The sequence below is a fragment of the Piliocolobus tephrosceles genome, chromosome 1 (genome assembly GCF_002776525.5).
Source record: "Piliocolobus tephrosceles isolate RC106 chromosome 1, ASM277652v3, whole genome shotgun sequence".
NCBI lineage: Eukaryota > Metazoa > Chordata > Mammalia > Primates > Cercopithecidae > Piliocolobus > Piliocolobus tephrosceles.
This window is the reverse complement of record NC_045434.1, coordinates 220,509,879-220,514,927: the sequence shown is the minus strand read 5'-3', so window position 1 is coordinate 220,514,927 and position 5,049 is coordinate 220,509,879. Positions and strand designations below refer to the sequence as shown.

Below are 5,049 nucleotides of genomic sequence, written 5' to 3'. Positions count from 1 at the left end.
AGGAAGGAAGGAAGGAAGGAAGGAAGGAAGGAAGGAAGGAAGGAAGGGAAAGAAAGAAAGAAAAAGGCGATTGGCTGGGTGTGGTGGCTCACGCCTGTAATCCCAGCACTTTGGGAGGCTGAGGCAGGGGGATCACCTGAGGTCAGGAGTTCAAGACCAGCCTGATCAAAAAGGTGAAACCCCGTCTCTACTAGAAATACAAAAATTAGTCAAGCATGATGGCGGGTGTCTATAATCCCAGGTACTCAGGAGGCTGAGACAGGTGAATCACTTGAACCCGGGAGGTGGAGGTTGCAGTGAGATAAAATCACGCCACTGCACTCCAGCCTAGGCGACAGAGCAAGACTCGGTCTGAAAAAAAAAAGAAAGACCAGCTGTTTGTCAATTTTAGTCATTAAGGAGGATTTCCAAGACAAAAACCCCAATTCCTCTACTTCCCTAGGAATGGGGCCCCGTTCAAGACTGCTGTCTATCCTCCTGAAAACAGGAACTAAAATTCGAACTCCCCTTCCCTGTTGGATGTGAGCTCGAACTCCAGAAGTTACCAGCCTTCCATTGTCATGGAAGCAAGTAAAACTCCAGAAAAGGATTCATACAGCAAAATAAACTTCAGATCTCAACCAGATTTTGAGAGGTCAGGAATTATGTGGGGAGCTCTGAGGCCTCAGTAAATTGTCCTGTTGGTTTGAGCCATAAGGAGAGCTTTAGCTGGTACCAGGCACCAGTAGGAAATCTGTCAACGGTTAGGGCACCTCCATTCAGAAGCCCTTCATGGTTACCAAGGTGCGAATCCACAAGTATTTGAGACACGTCTCAACCAATTTAGAAGGTTTATTTTGCCAAGGTTAAGGACATGCCTGGGACACTGCCTCAGGAGGTCCTGACGACACGTGCCCAAGGTGGTGTGGGTACAGCTTGCTTTCGTACTTTTTTTTTTTTTTTGAGACGGAGTCTCACTATGTCGCCCAGGCTGGAGTCCAGTGGCGTGATCTCCATTCACTACAAGCTCCACTTCCTGAGTTCACGCCATTCTCCTGCCTCAGCCTCCCAAGTAGCTGGGACTACCATGCCCAGCTAATTTTTGTATTTTTAGTAGAGACAGGATTTCACTGTGTTGGCCAGGATGGTCTTGATCTCTTGACCTTGTGATCCTCCCGCATTGGCCTCCCAAAGTGCTGGGATTACAGAGGTGAGCCACTGCACCCTGCCTTACGTTTCAGGGATATGAGACATCAATCAATACATGTAAGATTTACATTGGTTCCATCTGGAAGGGTGGAACAACTCCAACAGGGGCTTCCAGATCAAAGGTAGATTTAAAATTTTTCTGGGCCAGGTGCAGCGGCTCACACCTGTAATCCCAGCACTTTGGGAGGCCGAGGTAGGCAGATCACTTGAGCCCAGGAGTTCAAGGTCAGCCTGGGCAACATGACAAGACCCTATCTCTACAAAAACTACAAAAATTATCAGGGTGTGGTGGCACGTGCCTGTGATCCCAGCTACTGGAGAGGCTGAGGCAGAGGAATCGTTTGAACCTAGAAGGCTCAGGCTGCAGTGAGCCGAGGTCACACCACTGCACTCCAGCCTGGGTGACAGAGCAAAACTCTGTCTCGGAAAAAAAAAAATCTGATTGGCAATTGGTGGAAAGAGTTATTATCAGTAGAAGGGAATGTCTGGTTACAACATGGGGTTGTGGAGATGAAGGTTTTATCCCAGATGAAGCCACCAGGTCACAGGCCTCAGAGAGAAGCAACTGTAAATGCTTCTCGTCCGACTCAAGGTCTGAGGTGATGCTGATGCTGTGAATTCAGGTCAGCTGTGCCTGAATTCCAACAGGGAGGAGGCACGAGGTGCGTCCTACCCCCTTCCCATCATGGCTGAGCTAGTTTTTCAGGTTAACTTTGGAATGCCTGTGGCTGAGACCAGGGGTCCATTCAGACAGTTCAGGGCTTATAATTTTATTTTTGGTTTATGAGGGAACCTAGAAGGCAGCCCACACACACCTCACTTCTCCCAGTGGGGGACACCAGCCAGACCCCACGCTCCACCCTCCCACCCTCAGCACCCACCCAGGCTAGCAGCCGGGGGCACCTTAGTGCCTGTTCTGTGGGGGCTCCACCAGACAGTGCAACTGATGCCCAGGGCTGAGGGGGCTCTGCCTGGGAGGCTCTTCACCTGCCTGGGTACAGGACCCCAGAGGGACTCCAGGCCACCCCTGGCCTGCCCACGCCCACAGGAATCCTGACCTTGGGCTGCATGTCTGTTGCACCAGAACCCTCCCAGGGCTGACTCAGAGTGACCCTGAGTGGGGGATGCTCACCCCAGGGGAGGAAACTGGGCTCTGGGGTAGGAGGTCCTGGCTGGGGTCCCACAGATGCCAGGCGCCTGCCATCTCCAGGGCGGCACTGGCATGGGAGACAACACCGCTCCCTCATTACCTGTGGCCTGGCTACCTTAGTGGCCCAAAGGGGTGAGCTCACAGCTTTGCTCGGTAAATGGGGCCTGGCCGTCCTTCCTGGGAAAGGGCAGAGGTATGGGGCCAAAGGGAGCCAGGGATGCCTGCCCGTCCCTTCTCTCATTCAGGCTCACGTGGTCATGGTGCAGTGACCACAGGACCCCCACATGCCAGGAACTGGGTTCACCCCACCCCACCCTCTGCACCGGGCCAGTGAGGGGATGACCCAGAAGAGGGGGAGGACCATTTGGCTTCACCAGCACCGGACATGTGCTCTGTGGCCGCCCCCTCTGCCTCCTCTCCGGCCCGATACAGGGGTGTGGGACGGGTGACTGAACCTCAGCCCTTCAAGGCCTTCTCCAGGAGGCTGGGAGGGGAGTGTAGCCAGGAGCTGCGTGATCCAGCTGAGATGTGCTTGGACTCAGGCCCTGCAGGGCTTGGGTCATTGACGGTGTGCCCTGGCCCCAGCCAGGGCTCCCCCTCCCACAGGAAGCCGGGGGCCTTGCTCCCTCTAAGCTGCCCTTTGGCTGGACCAGGCCCCTCTGGCCGGACCTGGGCTCTCTCCCTGTCTGCACCCTGCACCAAGGCTGGGCTCTCTGCCAGGCCACTCCCAGGGACACAGGGAGGCGCAGGCTGCTTCCAGCCACAAGCACTAACAAGCACCTAGGACCTTGCCCCTAGCTGCCAAGTAGCCCCCTGGGCCATGTGTGCCCTGTCTCCTCAGCAGGTGCGGCCCACCCACAAAGCCGCCCAGATGTGGTGGGGGAGATGCCCCAGGCCTGTGCTGTGTCCAGGGGCCCTGCCGCTGGCCTGTGGGGTCTCCGTGACATCAGCTCCCCCTGCCACAAGCTTGGAGAGGCGCCCCAGCCCCATCTGGCCCTCGAGGAAATCAGCGCAGAGAGGTTGAGTAACTTGGGAAGGCCACACCACCAGTGACGAAGCTGTGATTCTCACAGGCCTGGGTGACTCCAGCACGACTTCCCTCTCCGGGACGTCACTGGTGGCAGCTGCTTCCTTCCAGAGCCTGCAGGCAGGTGACCTCACCCTCCTCAGAGCCATGGCTCTGCTGCTGGACCCCGTGGGGCTGGGCTCCCCCAGCCAAGCCCAGGGACCACTTGGGGCAGGATGTCAGGAACACAGAGCCCACCCTTCCAACCTGGGCCCGGCTGGGTCTGGTCATCTGGGATGGTGAGGCCACCTGGAATCTAGGGTCCCACAGCAGACAGGGGTGGGGTGGTCCTGGGGGACAGGGACACCTGCCTTCCACACACAACCACACTGAGGCTGAAGATGCCAGCCTGGGAGACTGTGATTTGGACGCTGACAGTAGCATGTGGTCTTAGTGTGTGCGAGGTCTTACGTGTGCACAGTCTTAGCATGTGTGTGGTCTTAGCATGTGTGAGGTCTTAGCGTGTGCATGGTCTTAGTGTGTGTGAGGTCTTAGCATGTGTGAGGTCTTAGCGTGTGTGTGGTCTTAGTGTGTCATGAGTCACTTTCTCTTTTTTTTGAGATGGAGTCTGCCATTCTCCTGCCTCAGCCTCCCGAATAGCTGGGACTACAGGCGCCGCCACCTCACCCAGCTCATTTTTTGTATTTTTAGTAGAGACGGGGTTTCACCGTGTTAGCCAGGATGGTCTTGATCTCCTGACCTCGTGATCCACACGCCTCGGCCTCCCAAAGTGCTGAGATTGCAGGCGTGAGCCACTGCACCCAGCCGTCGTGAGTCACTTTCACGTGTGCCAGCATCTTGGTGTGTGTTTTGTGAGGGTAGACTGAAACATGCTGCACCCTTAGCATGTACATGTCATATTAGCGTGTGATGCGTCATCTTAGTGTGTGGTGTGGTTGGTGGCGGCTGTAGTGTCCAGCAGGGAGGGTGAGCCCTTGTGCCCACTCAGGGGAGCAGGTGCCGTCTCCACACCGGGCCCTTGGTAGTTCCTACATTAGCACCTGTCCCAGTGGCTGAGCCTCTGGTCCCGAGAAACACTGGATCTGGGAGCTGAGGTCCCCACTCAGTGTCTGTCAGCCACATACTCTTGTGGTCAGAGCTGCAGGAGGAGAGCGGGCAGGGAAGGGAGGGAGTGCTGGGAGCCCACAACAGCCCCGGATCTGAGTTCCAGGAGCCGGCAGAGAAAGATGGGGCTTCTGGGCCGGGCGCGGTGGCTCAAGCCTATAATCCCAGCACTTTGGGAGGCTGAGGTGGGCGGATCACCTGAGGTTGGGAGTTCAAGACCAGCCTGACCAGCATGGATAAACCCCATCTCTACTAAAAATACAAAATTAGCCAGGCATGATGGCACATGCCTATAATCCCAGCTACTGAGGAGGCTGGAGCAGGAGAATTGCTTGAACCCGGGAGGTGGAGGTTGCAATGAGTCAAGATCGCGCCATTGCACTCCAGCCTGGGCAACAAGAGTGAGACTCCGTCTCAAAAAGAAAGCACGAAAGAGAGAGGGAGGGAGGGGGAGAGAGAGGGAAGGAAGGAAGGAAGGAAGGAAGGAAGGAAGGAGGAAATAAAGAAAGAAAGAAGGAAGGAAGGAAGGAAGGAAGGAAAGAAAGAAAAAGAAAGAAAGAAAGAAAGAAAGAGAAAGAAA

At 55.6% G+C, this 5,049-nt stretch overlaps 1 protein-coding gene across 1 annotated transcript in view; it reads left to right on the top strand.

The window, feature by feature from the left end:
• The first annotated feature begins 3,421 nt into the window (after window positions 1–3,421).
• SCNN1D (sodium channel epithelial 1 subunit delta) overlaps window positions 3,422–5,049 on the top strand; it is a 7,570-nt gene continuing 5,942 nt past the window's right edge. Inside the window, exon 1 of the mRNA XM_031934865.1 lies at window positions 3,422–3,485. The gene's annotated coding sequence lies outside the window, so the exon portion shown is untranslated. The remainder of the gene's footprint in view (window positions 3,486–5,049) is intronic.